Raw genomic sequence first — 16,571 nt, 5'->3', positions numbered from 1 at the left:
GATAACATGTGATATTGTGTATCTGCACTGGTGGCACTACGAAGGACACCTTACCTGCCTCTCCCTGGCCCCGGTCCGACGCGGCAAGTGCTGTTGCGTGCAGGGCCTCTGGGAGCAGATTCCAGCCTCACTTCCTGCTGGTTAGCGCTCTAGCTCTTCAGGCGCCCAGCACCATTTAAGGCCTCTCAAATGCGCACGCGCAGCGGACGCAGCAGTCACTGATCCTGAGACGCTGCAAGCTGCTCTGTGCGAAGATTAGTTTTTTAGCCACCTGAATATTTTTAACCCCACTTTGCAGCTACAAATCATTGTCAGGTTTTAACCTTTATGTGTGATAACATGTGATATTGTGTATCTGCACTGTTGGCACTACGAAGGACACCTTACCTGCCTCTCCCTGGCCACGGTCCGACGCGGCAAGTGCCGTTGCGCGGAGGGCCTCTGGGAGCAGAGTCAAGCCTCACTTCCTGCTTGTCAGCGCTCTAGCTCTTCAGGCGCCCAGCACCATTTAAGGCCTCTCAAATGCGCACGCGCAGCGGACGCAGCAGTCACTGATCCTGAGACGCTGCAAGCTGCTCTGTGCGAAGATTCGTTTTTTAGCCACCTGAATATTTTTAACCCCACTTTGCTGCTACAAATCATTGTCAGGTTTTAACCTTTATGTGTGATAACATGTGATATTGTGTATCTGCACTGTTGGCACTACGAAGGACACCTTACCTGCCTCTCCCTCGCTCCGGTCCGACGCGGCAAGTGCCGTTGCGCGGAGGGCCTCTGGGAGCAGATTCCAGCCTCACTTCCTGCTGGTCAGCGCTCTAGCTCTTCAGGCGCCCAGCACCATTTAAGGCCTCTCAAATGCGCTCGCGCAGCGGACGCAGCAGTCACTGATCCTGGGACGCTGCAAGCTGCTCTGTGCGAAGATTCGTTTTTTAGCCACCTGAATATTTTTAACCCCACTTTGCTGCTACAAATCATTGTCAGGTTTTAACCTTTATGTGTGATAACATGTGATATTGTGTATCTGCACTGGTGGCACTACGAAGGACACCTTACCTGCCTCTCCCTGGCCCCGGTCCGACGCGGCAAGTGCCGTTGCGCGGAGAGCATCTGGGAGCAGATTCCATCCTCACTTCCTGCTGGTCAGCGCTCTAGCTCTTCAGGCGCCCAGCACCATTTAAGGCCTCTCAAATGCGCACGCGCAGCGGACGCAGCAGTCACTGATCCTGAGACGCTGCAAGCTGCTTTGTGCGAAGATTAGTTTTTTAGCCACCTGAATATTTTTAACCCCACTTTGCTGCTACAAATCATTGTCAGGTTTTAACCTTTATGTGTGATAACATGTGATATTGTGTATCTGCACTGTTGGCACTACGAAGGACACCTTACCTGCCTCTCCCTGGCCACGGTCCGACGCGGCAAGTGCCGTTGCGCGGAGGGCCTCTGGGAGCAGAGTCCAGCCTCACTTCCTGCTTGTCAGCGCTCTAGCTCTTCAGGCGCCCAGCACCATTTAAGGCCTCTCACATGCGCACGCGCAGCGGACGCAGCAGTCACTGATCCTGAGACGCTGCAAGCTGCTCTGTGCGAAGATTCGTTTTTTAGCCACCTGAATATTTTTAACCCCACTTTGCTGCTACAAATCATTGTCAGGTTTTAACCTTTATGTGTGATAACATGTGATATTGTGTATCTGCACTGTTGGCACTACGAAGGACACCTTACCTGCCTCTCCCTGGCTCTGGTCCGACGCGGCAAGTGCCGTTGCGCGGAGGGCCTCTGGGAGCAGATTCCAGCCTCACTTCCTGCTGGTCAGCGCTCTAGCTCTTCAGGCGCCCAGCACCATTTAAGGCCTCTCAAATGCGCTCGCGCAGCGGACGCAGCAGTCACTGATCCTGGGACGCTGCAAGCTGCTCTGTGCGAAGATTCGTTTTTTAGCCACCTGAATATTTTTAACCCCACTTTGCTGCTACAAATCATTGTCAGGTTTTAACCTTTATGTGTGATAACATGTGATATTGTGTATCTGCACTGGTGGCACTACGAAGGACACCTTACCTGCCTCTCCCTGGCCCCGGTCCGACGCGGCAAGTGTTGTTGCACGCAGGGCCTCTGGGAGCAGATTCCAGCCTCACTTGCTGCTGGTTAGCGCTCTAGCTCTTCAGGCGCCCAGCACCATTTAAGGCCTCTCAAATGCGCACGCGCAGCAAACGCAGCAGTCACTGATCCTGAGACGCTGCAAGCTGCTCTGTGCGAAGATTCGTTTTTTAGCCACCTGAATATTTTTAACCCCACTTTGCTGCTACAAATCATTGTCAGGTTTTAACCTTTATGTGTGATAACATGTGATATTGTGTATCTGCACTGTTGGCACTACGAAGGACACATTACCTGCCTCTCCCTGGCCCCGGTGCGACGCGGCAAGTGGCGTTGCGCGGAGGGCCACTGGGAGCAGATTCCAGCCTCACTTCCTGCTGGTCAGCGCTCTAGCTCTTCAGGCGCCCAGCACCATTTAAGGCCTCTCAAATGCGCACGCGCAGCAGACGCAGCAGTCACTGATCCTGAGACGCTGCAAGCTGCTCTGTGCGAAGATTCGTTTTTTAGCCACCTGAATATTTTTAACCCCACTTTGCTGCGACAAATCATTGTCAGGTTTTAACCTTTATGTGTGATAACATGTGATATTGTGTATCTGCACTGTTGGCACTACGAAGGACACCTTACCTGCCTCTCCCTGGCCCCGGTCCAACGCGGCAAGTGCCGTTGCGCGGAGGGCCTCTGGGAGCAGATTCCAGCCTCACTTCCTGCTGGTCAGCGCTCTATCTCTTCAGGCGCCCAGCACCATTTAAGGCCTCTCAAATGCGCACGCGCAGCGGACGCAGCAGTCACTGATCCTGAGATGCTGCAAGCTGCTCTGTGCGAAGATTTGTTTTTTAGCCACCTGAATATTTTTAACCCCACTTTGCTGCTACAAATCATTGTCAGGTTTTAACCTTTATGTGTGATAACATGTGATATTGTGTATCTGCACTGTTGGCACTACGAAGGACACCTTACCTGCCTCTCCCTGGCCATGGTCCGACGCGGCAAGTGCCGTTGCGCGGAGGGCCTCTGGGAGCAGATTCCATCCTCACTTCCTGCTGGTCAGCGCTCTAGCTCTTCAGGCGCCCAGCACCATTTAAGGCCTCTCAAATGCGCACGCGCAGCGGACGCAGCAGTCACTGATCCTGAGACGCTGCAAGCTGCTCTGTGCAAAGATTCGTTTTTTAGCCACCTGAATATTTTTAACCCCACTTTGCTGCTACAAATCATTGTCAGGTTTTAACCTTTATGTGTGATAACATGTGATATTGTGTATCTGCACTGTTGGCACTACGAAGGACACCTTACCTGCCTCTCCCTGGCCCCGGTCCGACGCGGCAAGTGCCGTTGCGCGGAGGGCCTCTGGGAGCAGATTCCAGCCTCACTTACTGCTGGTGAACGCTCTAGCTCCTCAGGCGCCCAGCACCATTTAAGGCCTCTCAAATGCGCTCGCGCAGCGGACGCAGCAGTCACTGATCCTGGGACGCTGCAGGCTGCTCTGTGCGAAGATGCGTTTTTTAGCCACCTGAATATTTTTAACCCAACTTTGCTGCTACAAATCATTGTCCGGTTTTAACCTTTATGTGTGATAACATGTGATATTGTGTATCTGCACTGGTGGCACTACGAAGGACACCTTACCTGCCTCTCCCAGGCCCCAGTCCAACGCGGCAAGTGCTGTTGCGTGCAGGGCCTCTGGGAGCAGATTCCAGCCTCACTTCCTGCTGGTTAGCGCTCTAGCTCTTTAGGCGCCCAGCACCATTTAAGGCCTCTCAAATGCGCACGCGCAGCGGACGCAGCAGTCACTGATCCTGAGACGCTGCAAGCTGCTCTGTGCGAAGATTCGTTTTTTAGCCACCTGAATATTTTTAACCCCACTTTGCTGCTACAAATCATTGTCAGGTTTTAACCTTTATGTGTGATAACATGTGATATTGGGTATCTGCACTGTTGGCACTACGAAGGACACCTTACCTGCCTCTCCCTGGCCACGGTCCGACGCGGCAAGTGCCGTTGCGCGGAGGGCCTCTGGGAGCAGATTCCAGCCTCACTTCCTGCTGGTCAGCGCTCTAGCTCTTCAGGCGCCCAGCACCATTTAAGGCCTCTCAAATGCGCACGCGCAGCGGACGCAGCAGTCACTGATCCTGAGACGCTGCAAGCTGCTCTGTGCGAAGATTCGTTTTTTAGCCACCTGAATATTTTTAACCCCACTTTGCTGCTACAAATCATTGTCAGGTTTTAACCTTTATGTGTGATAACATGTGATATTGTGTATCTGCACTGTTGGCACTACGAAGGACACCTTACCTGCCTCTCCCTGGCCACGGTCCGACGCGGCAAGTGCCGTTGCGCGGAGGGCCTCTGGGAGCAGATTCCAGCCTCACTTCCTGCTGGTCAGCGCTCTAGCTCTTCAGGCGCCCAGCACCATTTAAGGCCTCTCAAATGCGCACGTGCATCGGACGCAGCAGTCACTGATCCTGAGACGCTGCAAGCTGCTTTGTGCGAAGATTAGTTTTTTAGCCACCTGAATATTTTTAACCCCACTTTGCTGCTACAAATCATTGTCAGGTTTTAACCTTTATGTGTGATAACATGTGATATTGTGTAGCTGCACTGTTGACACTACGAAGGACATCTTACCTGCCTCTCCCTGGCCACGGTCCGACGCGGCAAGTGCCGTTGCGCGGAGGGCCTCTGGGAGCAGAGTCCAGCCTCACTTCCTGCTTGGCAGCGCTCTAGCTCTTCAGGCGCCCAGCACCATTTAAGGCCTCTCAAATGCGCACGCGCAGCGGACGCAGCAGTCACTGATCCTGAGACGCTGCAAGCTGCTCTGTGCGAAGATTCGTTTTTTAGCCACCTGAATATTTTTAACCCCACTTTGCTGCTACAAATCATTGTCAGGTTTTAACCTTTATGTGTGATAACATGTGATATTGTGTATCTGCACTGTTGGCACTACGAAGGACACCTTACCTGCCTCTCCCTGGCTCTGGTCCGACGCGGCAAGTGCCGTTGCGCGGAGGGCCTCTGGGAGCAGATTCCAGCCTCACTTCCTGCTGGTCAGCGCTCTAGCTCTTCAGGCGCCCAGCACCATTTAAGGCCTCTCAAATGCGCACGCGCAGCGGACGCAGCAGTCACTGATCCTGGGACGCTGCAAGCTTCTCTGTGCGAAGATTCGTTTTTTAGCCACCTGAATATTTTTAACCCCACTTTGCTGCTACAAATCATTGTCAGGTTTTAACCTTTATGTGTGCTAACATGTGATATTGTGTATCTGCACTGGTGGCACTACGAAGGACACCTTACCTGCCTCTCCCTGGCCCCGGTCCGACGCGGCAAGTGTTGTTGCACGCAGGGCCTCTGGGAGCAGATTCCAGCCTCACTTGCTGCTGGTTAGCGCTCTAGCTCTTCAGGCGCCCAGCACCATTTAAGGCCTCTCAAATGCGCACGCGCAGCAAACGCAGCAGTCACTGATCCTGAGACGCTGCAAGCTGCTCTGTGCGAAGATTCGTTTTTTAGCCACCTGAATATTTTTAACCCCACTTTGCTGCTACAAATCATTGTCAGGTTTTAACCTTTATGTGTGATAACATGTGATATTGTGTATCTGCACTGTTGGCACTACGAAGGACACCTTACCTGCCTCTCCCTGGCCCCGGTGCGACGCGGCAAGTGGCGTTGCGCGGAGGGCCTCTGGGAGCAGATTCCAGCCTCACTTACTGCTGGTCAGCGCTCTAGCTCTTCAGGCGCCCAGCACCATTTAAGGCCTCTCAAATGCGCACGCGCAGCAGACGCAGCAGTCACTGATCCTGAGACGCTGCAAGCTGCTCTGTGCGAAGATTCGTTTTTTAGCCACCTGAATATTTTTAACCCCACTTTGCTGCGACAAATCATTGTCAGGTTTTAACCTTTATGTGTGATAACATGTGATATTGTGTATCTGCACTGTTGGCACTACGAAGGACACCTTACCTGCCTCTCCCTGGCCCCGGTCCAACGCGGCAAGTGCCGTTGCGCGGAGGGCCTCTGGGAGCAGATTCCAGCCTCACTTCCTGCTGGTCAGCGCTCTATCTCTTCAGGCGCCCAGCACCATTTAAGGCCTCTCAAATGCGCACGCGCAGCGGACGCAGCAGTCACTGATCCTGAGATGCTGCAAGCTGCTCTGTGCGAAGATTTGTTTTTTAGCCACCTGAATATTTTTAACCCCACTTTGCTGCTACAAATCATTGTCAGGTTTTAACCTTTATGTGTGATAACATGTGATATTGTGTATCTGCACTGTTGGCACTACGAAGGACACCTTACCTGCCTCTCCCTGGCCATGGTCCGACGCGGCAAGTGCCGTTGCGCGGAGGGCCTCTGGGAGCAGATTCCATCCTCACTTCCTGCTGGTCAGCGCTCTAGCTCTTCAGGCGCCCAGCACCATTTAAGGCCTCTCAAATGCGCACGCGCAGCGGACGCAGCAGTCACTGATCCTGAGACGCTGCAAGCTGCTCTGTGCGAAGATTTTTTTTTTAGCCACCTGAATATGTTTAACCCCACTTTGCTGCTACAAATCATTGTCAGGTTTTAACCTTCATGTGTGATAACATGTGATATTGTGTATCTGCACTGTTGGCACTACGAAGGACACCTTACCTGCCTCTCCCTTGCCCCTCTCCGATGCGGCAAGTGCCGTTGCGCGGAGGGCCTCTGGATGCAGATTCCAGTCTCACTTCCTGCTGGTTAGCGCTCTAGCTCATCAGGCACCCAGCACCATTTAAGGCCTCTCAAATGCGCACGCGCAGCGGACGCAGCAGTCACTGATCCTGAGACGCTGCAAGCTGCTCTGTGCGAAGATTCGTTTTTTAGCCACCTGAATATTTTTAACCCCACTTTGCTGCTACAAATCATTGTCAGGTTTTAACCTTTATGTGTGATAACATGTGATATTGTGTATCTGCACTGTTGGCACTACGAAGGACACCTTACCTGCCTCTCCCTGGCCCCGGTCCGACGTGGCAAGTGCCGTTGCGCGGAGGGCCTCTGGGAGCAGATTCCAGCCTCACTTACTGCTGGTCAACGCTCTAGCTCTTCAGGCGCCCAGCACCATTTAAGGCCTCTCAAATGCGCTCGCGCAGCGGACGCAGCAGTCACTGATCCTGGGACGCTGCAGGCTGCTCTGTGCGAAGATGCGTTTTTTAGCCACCTGAATATTTTTAACCCAACTTTGCTGCTACAAATCATTGTCCGGTTTTAACCTTTATGTGTGATAACATGTGATATTGTGTATCTGCACTGGTGGCACTACGAAGGACACCTTACCTGCCTCTCCCTGGCCCCGGTCCGACGCGGCAAGTGCTGTTGCGTGCAGGGCCTCTGGGAGCAGATTCCAGCCTCACTTCCTGCTGGTTAGCGCTCTAGCTCTTCAGGCGCCCAGCACCATTTAAGGCCTCTCAAATGCGCACGCGCAGCGGACGCAGCAGTCACTGATCCTGAGACGCTGCAAGCTGCTCTGTGCGAAGATTCGTTTTTTAGCCACCTGAATATTTATAACCCCACTTTGCTGCTACAAATCATTGTCAGGTTTTAACCTTTATGTGTGATAACATGTGATATTGGGTATCTGCACTGTTGGCACTACGAAGGACACCTTACCTGCCTCTCCCTGGCCATGGTCCGACGCGGCAAGTGCCGTTGCGCGGAGGGCCTCTGGGAGCAGATTCCAGCCTCACTTCCTGCTGGTCAGCGCTCTAGCTCTTCAGGCGCCCAGCACCATTTAAGGCCTCTCAAATGCGCACGCGCAGCGGACGCAGCAGTCACTGATCCTGAGACGCTGCAAGCTGCTCTGTGCGAAGATTAGTTTTTTAGCCACCTGAATATTTTTAACCCCACTTTGCTGCTACAAATCATTGTCAGGTTTTAACCTTTATGTGTGATAACATGTGATATTGTGTATCTGCACTGTTGGCACTACGAAGGACACCTTACCTGCCTCTCCCTGGCCCCGGTCCGACGCGGCAAGTGCCGTTGCGCGGAGGGCCTCTGGGAGCAGATTCCAGCCTCACTTACTGCTGGTCAACGCTCTAGCTCTTCAGGCGCCCAGCACCATTTAAGGCCTCTCAAATGCGCTCGCGCAGCGGACGCAGCAGTCACTGATCCTGGGACGCTGCAGGCTGCTCTGTGCGAAGATGCGTTTTTTAGCCACCTGAATATTTTTAACCCAACTTTGCTGCTACAAATCATTGTCCGGTTTTAACCTTTATGTGTGATAACATGTGATATTGTGTATCTGCACTGGTGGCACTACGAAGGACACCTTACCTGCCTCTCCCTGGCCCCGGTCCGACGCGGCAAGTGCTGTTGCGTGCAGGGCCTCTGGGAGCAGATTCCAGCCTCACTTCCTGCTGGTTAGCGCTCTAGCTCTTCAGGCGCCCAGCACCATTTAAGGCCTCTCAAATGCGCACGCGCAGCGGACGCAGCAGTCACTGATCCTGAGACGCTGCAAGCTGCTCTGTGCGAAGATTAGTTTTTTAGCCACCTGAATATTTTTAACCCCACTTTGCAGCTACAAATCATTGTCAGGTTTTAACCTTTATGTGTGATAACATGTGATATTGTGTATCTGCACTGTTGGCACTACGAAGGACACCTTACCTGCCTCTCCCTGGCCACGGTCCGACGCGGCAAGTGCCGTTGCGCGGAGGGCCTCTGGGAGCAGAGTCAAGCCTCACTTCCTGCTTGTCAGCGCTCTAGCTCTTCAGGCGCCCAGCACCATTTAAGGCCTCTCAAATGCGCACGCGCAGCGGACGCAGCAGTCACTGATCCTGAGACGCTGCAAGCTGCTCTGTGCGAAGATTCGTTTTTTAGCCACCTGAATATTTTTAACCCCACTTTGCTGCTACAAATCATTGTCAGGTTTTAACCTTTATGTGTGATAACATGTGATATTGTGTATCTGCACTGTTGGCACTACGAAGGACACCTTACCTGCCTCTCCCTCGCTCCGGTCCGACGCGGCAAGTGCCGTTGCGCGGAGGGCCTCTGGGAGCAGATTCCAGCCTCACTTCCTGCTGGTCAGCGCTCTAGCTCTTCAGGCGCCCAGCACCATTTAAGGCCTCTCAAATGCGCTCGCGCAGCGGACGCAGCAGTCACTGATCCTGGGACGCTGCAAGCTGCTCTGTGCGAAGATTCGTTTTTTAGCCACCTGAATATTTTTAACCCCACTTTGCTGCTACAAATCATTGTCAGGTTTTAACCTTTATGTGTGATAACATGTGATATTGTGTATCTGCACTGGTGGCACTACGAAGGACACCTTACCTGCCTCTCCCTGGCCCCGGTCCGACGCGGCAAGTGCCGTTGCGCGGAGAGCATCTGGGAGCAGATTCCATCCTCACTTCCTGCTGGTCAGCGCTCTAGCTCTTCAGGCGCCCAGCACCATTTAAGGCCTCTCAAATGCGCACGCGCAGCGGACGCAGCAGTCACTGATCCTGAGACGCTGCAAGCTGCTTTGTGCGAAGATTAGTTTTTTAGCCACCTGAATATTTTTAACCCCACTTTGCTGCTACAAATCATTGTCAGGTTTTAACCTTTATGTGTGATAACATGTGATATTGTGTATCTGCACTGTTGGCACTACGAAGGACACCTTACCTGCCTCTCCCTGGCCACGGTCCGACGCGGCAAGTGCCGTTGCGCGGAGGGCCTCTGGGAGCAGAGTCCAGCCTCACTTCCTGCTTGTCAGCGCTCTAGCTCTTCAGGCGCCCAGCACCATTTAAGGCCTCTCACATGCGCACGCGCAGCGGACGCAGCAGTCACTGATCCTGAGACGCTGCAAGCTGCTCTCTGCGAAGATTCGTTTTTTAGCCACCTGAATATTTTTAACCCCACTTTGCTGCTACAAATCATTGTCAGGTTTTAACCTTTATGTGTGATAACATGTGATATTGTGTATCTGCACTGTTGGCACTACGAAGGACACCTTACCTGCCTCTCCCTGGCTCTGGTCCGACGCGGCAAGTGCCGTTGCGCGGAGGGCCTCTGGGAGCAGATTCCAGCCTCACTTCCTGCTGGTCAGCGCTCTAGCTCTTCAGGCGCCCAGCACCATTTAAGGCCTCTCAAATGCGCTCGCGCAGCGGACGCAGCAGTCACTGATCCTGGGACGCTGCAAGCTGCTCTGTGCGAAGATTCGTTTTTTAGCCACCTGAATATTTTTAACCCCACTTTGCTGCTACAAATCATTGTCAGGTTTTAACCTTTATGTGTGATAACATGTGATATTGTGTATCTGCACTGGTGGCACTACGAAGGACACCTTACCTGCCTCTCCCTGGCCCCGGTCCGACGCGGCAAGTGTTGTTGCACGCAGGGCCTCTGGGAGCAGATTCCAGCCTCACTTGCTGCTGGTCAGCGCTCTATCTCTTCAGGCGCCCAGCACCATTTAAGGCCTCTCAAATGCGCACGCGCAGCGGACGCAGCAGTCACTGATCCTGAGATGCTGCAAGCTGCTCTGTGCGAAGATTTGTTTTTTAGCCACCTGAATATTTTTAACCCCACTTTGCTGCTACAAATCATTGTCAGGTTTTAACCTTTATGTGTGATAACATGTGATATTGTGTATCTGCACTGTTGGCACTACGAAGGACACCTTACCTGCCTCTCCCTGGCCATGGTCCGACGCGGCAAGTGCCGTTGCGCGGAGGGCCTCTGGGAGCAGATTCCATCCTCACTTCCTGCTGGTCAGCGCTCTAGCTCTTCAGGCGCCCAGCACCATTTAAGGCCTCTCAAATGCGCACGCGCAGCGGACGCAGCAGTCACTGATCCTGAGACGCTGCAAGCTGCTCTGTGCAAAGATTCGTTTTTTAGCCACCTGAATATTTTTAACCCCACTTTGCTGCTACAAATCATTGTCAGGTTTTAACCTTTATGTGTGATAACATGTGATATTGTGTATCTGCACTGTTGGCACTACGAAGGACACCTTACCTGCCTCTCCCTGGCCCCGGTCCGACGCGGCAAGTGCCGTTGCGCGGAGGGCCTCTGGGAGCAGATTCCAGCCTCACTTACTGCTGGTGAACGCTCTAGCTCCTCAGGCGCCCAGCACCATTTAAGGCCTCTCAAATGCGCTCGCGCAGCGGACGCAGCAGTCACTGATCCTGGGACGCTGCAGGCTGCTCTGTGCGAAGATGCGTTTTTTAGCCACCTGAATATTTTTAACCCAACTTTGCTGCTACAAATCATTGTCCGGTTTTAACCTTTATGTGTGATAACATGTGATATTGTGTATCTGCACTGGTGGCACTACGAAGGACACCTTACCTGCCTCTCCCTGGCCCCAGTCCAACGCGGCAAGTGCTGTTGCGTGCAGGGCCTCTGGGAGCAGATTCCAGCCTCACTTCCTGCTGGTTAGCGCTCTAGCTCTTTAGGCGCCCAGCACCATTTAAGGCCTCTCAAATGCGCACGCGCAGCGGACGCAGCAGTCACTGATCCTGAGACGCTGCAAGCTGCTCTGTGCGAAGATTCGTTTTTTAGCCACCTGAATATTTTTAACCCCACTTTGCTGCTACAAATCATTGTCAGGTTTTAACCTTTATGTGTGATAACATGTGATATTGGGTATCTGCACTGTTGGCACTACGAAGGACACCTTACCTGCCTCTCCCTGGCCACGGTCCGACGCGGCAAGTGCCGTTGCGCGGAGGGCCTCTGGGAGCAGATTCCAGCCTCACTTCCTGCTGGTCAGCGCTCTAGCTCTTCAGGCGCCCAGCACCATTTAAGGCCTCTCAAATGCGCACGCGCAGCGGACGCAGCAGTCACTGATCCTGAGACGCTGCAAGCTGCTCTGTGCGAAGATTCGTTTTTTAGCCACCTGAATATTTTTAACCCCACTTTGCTGCTACAAATCATTGTCAGGTTTTAACCTTTATGTGTGATAACATGTGATATTGTGTATCTGCACTGTTGGCACTACGAAGGACACCTTACCTGCCTCTCCCTGGCCACGGTCCGACGCGGCAAGTGCCGTTGCGCGGAGGTCCTCTGGGAGCAGATTCCAGCCTCACTTCCTGCTGGTCAGCGCTCTAGCTCTTCAGGCGCCCAGCACCATTTAAGGCCTCTCAAATGCGCACGTGCATCGGACGCAGCAGTCACTGATCCTGAGACGCTGCAAGCTGCTTTGTGCGAAGATTAGTTTTTTAGCCACCTGAATATTTTTAACCCCACTTTGCTGCTACAAATCATTGTCAGGTTTTAACCTTTATGTGTGATAACATGTGATATTGTGTAGCTGCACTGTTGACACTACGAAGGACATCTTACCTGCCTCTCCCTGGCCACGGTCCGACGCGGCAAGTGCCGTTGCGCGGAGGGCCTCTGGGAGCAGAGTCCAGCCTCACTTCCTGCTTGGCAGCGCTCTAGCTCTTCAGGCGCCCAGCACCATTTAAGGCCTCTCAAATGCGCACGCGCAGCGGACGCAGCAGTCACTGATCCTGAGACGCTGCAAGCTGCTCTGTGCGAAGATTCGTTTTTTAGCCACCTGAATATTTTTAACCCCACTTTGCTGCTACAAATCATTGTCAGGTTTTAACCTTTATGTGTGATAACATGTGATATTGTGTATCTGCACTGTTGGCACTACGAAGGACACCTTACCTGCCTCTCCCTGGCTCTGGTCCGACGCGGCAAGTGCCGTTGCGCGGAGGGCCTCTGGGAGCAGATTCCAGCCTCACTTCCTGCTGGTCAGCGCTCTAGCTCTTCAGGCGCCCAGCACCATTTAAGGCCTCTCAAATGCGCACGCGCAGCGGACGCAGCAGTCACTGATCCTGGGACGCTGCAAGCTGCTCTGTGCGAAGATTCGTTTTTTAGCCACCTGAATATTTTTAACCCCACTTTGCTGCTACAAATCATTGTCAGGTTTTAACCTTTATGTGTGCTAACATGTGATATTGTGTATCTGCACTGGTGGCACTACGAAGGACACCTTACCTGCCTCTCCCTGGCCCCGGTGCGACGCGGCAAGTGGCGTTGCGCGGAGGGCCTCTGGGAGCAGATTCCAGCCTCACTTGCTGCTGGTTAGCGCTCTAGCTCTTCAGGCGCCCAGCACCATTTAAGGCCTCTCAAATGCGCACGCGCAGCAAACGCAGCAGTCACTGATCCTGAGACGCTGCAAGCTGCTCTGTGCGAAGATTCGTTTTTTAGCCACCTGAATATTTTTAACCCCACTTTGCTGCTACAAATCATTGTCAGGTTTTAACCTTTATGTGTGATAACATGTGATATTGTGTATCTGCACTGTTGGCACTACGAAGGACACCTTACCTGCCTCTCCCTGGCCCCGGTGCGACGCGGCAAGTGGCGTTGCGCGGAGGGCCTCTGGGAGCAGATTCCAGCCTCACTTCCTGCTGGTCAGCGCTCTAGCTCTTCAGGCGCCCAGCACCATTTAAGGCCTCTCAAATGCGCACGCGCAGCAGACGCAGCAGTCACTGATCCTGAGACGCTGCAAGCTGCTCTGTGCGAAGATTCGTTTTTTAGCCACCTGAATATTTTTAACCCCACTTTGCTGCGACAAATCATTGTCAGGTTTTAACCTTTATGTGTGATAACATGTGATATTGTGTATCTGCACTGTTGGCACTACGAAGGACACCTTACCTGCCTCTCCCTGGCCCCGGTCCAACGCGGCAAGTGCCGTTGCGCGGAGGGCCTCTGGGAGCAGATTCCAGCCTCACTTCCTGCTGGTCAGCGCTCTATCTCTTCAGGCGCCCAGCACCATTTAAGGCCTCTCAAATGCGCACGCGCAGCGGACGCAGCAGTCACTGATCCTGAGATGCTGCAAGCTGCTCTGTGCGAAGATTTGTTTTTTAGCCACCTGAATATTTTTAACCCCACTTTGCTGCTACAAATCATTGTCAGGTTTTAACCTTTATGTGTGATAACATGTGATATTGTGTATCTGCACTGTTGGCACTACGAAGGACACCTTACCTGCCTCTCCCTGGCCATGGTCCGACGCGGCAAGTGCCGTTGCGCGGAGGGCCTCTGGGAGCAGATTCCATCCTCACTTCCTGCTGGTCAGCGCTCTAGCTCTTCAGGCGCCCAGCACCATTTAAGGCCTCTCAAATGCGCACGCGCAGCGGACGCAGCAGTCACTGATCCTGAGACGCTGCAAGCTGCTCTGTGCGAAGATTTTTTTTTTAGCCACCTGAATATGTTTAACCCCACTTTGCTGCTACAAATCATTGTCAGGTTTTAACCTTCATGTGTGATAACATGTGATATTGTGTATCTGCACTGTTGGCACTACGAAGGACACCTTACCTGCCTCTCCCTTGCCCCTCTCCGATGCGGCAAGTGCCGTTGCGCGGAGGGCCTCTGGATGCAGATTCCAGTCTCACTTCCTGCTGGTTAGCGCTCTAGCTCATCAGGCACCCAGCACCATTTAAGGCCTCTCAAATGCGCACGCGCAGCGGACGCAGCAGTCACTGATCCTGAGACGCTGCAAGCTGCTCTGTGCGAAGATTCGTTTTTTAGCCACCTGAATATTTTTAACCCCACTTTGCTGCTACAAATCATTGTCAGGTTTTAACCTTTATGTGTGATAACATGTGATATTGTGTATCTGCACTGTTGGCACTACGAAGGACACCTTACCTGCCTCTCCCTGGCCCCGGTCCGACGTGGCAAGTGCCGTTGCGCGGAGGGCCTCTGGGAGCAGATTCCAGCCTCACTTACTGCTGGTCAACGCTCTAGCTCTTCAGGCGCCCAGCACCATTTAAGGCCTCTCAAATGCGCTCGCGCAGCGGACGCAGCAGTCACTGATCCTGGGACGCTGCAGGCTGCTCTGTGCGAAGATGCGTTTTTTAGCCACCTGAATATTTTTAACCCAACTTTGCTGCTACAAATCATTGTCCGGTTTTAACCTTTATGTGTGATAACATGTGATATTGTGTATCTGCACTGGTGGCACTACGAAGGACACCTTACCTGCCTCTCCCTGGCCCCGGTCCGACGCGGCAAGTGCTGTTGCGTGCAGGGCCTCTGGGAGCAGATTCCAGCCTCACTTCCTGCTGGTTAGCGCTCTAGCTCTTCAGGCGCCCAGCACCATTTAAGGCCTCTCAAATGCGCACGCGCAGCGGACGCAGCAGTCACTGATCCTGAGACGCTGCAAGCTGCTCTGTGCGAAGATTCGTTTTTTAGCCACCTGAATATTTATAACCCCACTTTGCTGCTACAAATCATTGTCAGGTTTTAACCTTTATGTGTGATAACATGTGATATTGGGTATCTGCACTGTTGGCACTACGAAGGACACCTTACCTGCCTCTCCCTGGCCATGGTCCGACGCGGCAAGTGCCGTTGCGCGGAGGGCCTCTGGGAGCAGATTCCAGCCTCACTTCCTGCTGGTCAGCGCTCTAGCTCTTCAGGCGCCCAGCACCATTTAAGGCCTCTCAAATGCGCACGCGCAGCGGACGCAGCAGTCACTGATCCTGAGACGCTGCAAGCTGCTCTGTGCGAAGATTAGTTTTTTAGCCACCTGAATATTTTTAACCCCACTTTGCTGCTACAAATCATTGTCAGGTTTTAACCTTTATGTGTGATAACATGTGATATTGTGTATCTGCACTGTTGGCACTACGAAGGACACCTTACCTGCCTATCCCTGGCCACGGTCCGACGCGGCAAGTGCCGTTGCGCGGAGGGCCTCTGGGAGCAGAGTCAAGCCTCACTTCCTGCTTGTCAGCGCTCTAGCTCTTCAGGCGCCCAGCACCATTTAAGGCCTCTCAAATGCGCACGCGCAGCGGACGCAGCAGTCACTGATCCTGAGACGCTGCAAGCTGCTCTGTGCGAAGATTCGTTTTTTAGCCACCTGAATATTTTTAACCCCACTTTGCTGCTACAAATCATTGTCAGGTTTTAACCTTTATGTGTGATAACATGTGATATTGTGTATCTGCACTGTTGGCACTACGAAGGACACCTTACCTGCCTCTCCCTCGCTCCGGTCCGACGCGGCAAGTGCCGTTGCGCGGAGGGCCTCTGGGAGCAGATTCCAGCCTCACTTCCTGCTGGTCAGCGCTCTAGCTCTTCAGGCGCCCAGCACCATTTAAGGCCTCTCAAATGCGCTCGCGCAGCGGACGCAGCAGTCACTGATCCTGGGACGCTGCAAGCTGCTCTGTGCGAAGATTCGTTTTTTAGCCACCTGAATATTTTTAACCCCACTTTGCTGCTACAAATCATTGTCAGGTTTTAACCTTTATGTGTGATAACATGTGATATTGTGTATCTGCACTGGTGGCACTACGAAGGACACCTTACCTGCCTCTCCCTGGCCCCGGTCCGACGCGGCAAGTGCCGTTGCGCGGAGAGCCTCTGGGAGCAGATTCCATCCTCACTTCCTGCTGGTCAGCGCTCTAGCTCTTCAGGCGCCCAGCACCATTTAAGGCCTCTCAAATGCGCACGCGCAGCGGACGCAGCAGTCACTGATCCTGAGACGCTGCAAGCTGCTTTGTGCGAAG

Source organism: Triturus cristatus, chromosome 1_1 (genome assembly GCF_964204655.1).
Source record: "Triturus cristatus chromosome 1_1, aTriCri1.1, whole genome shotgun sequence".
Classification (NCBI taxonomy): Eukaryota; Metazoa; Chordata; class Amphibia; order Caudata; family Salamandridae; genus Triturus; species Triturus cristatus.
The sequence above is the reverse complement of the archived record's forward strand: the minus strand, read 5'-3'. Positions refer to the sequence as shown.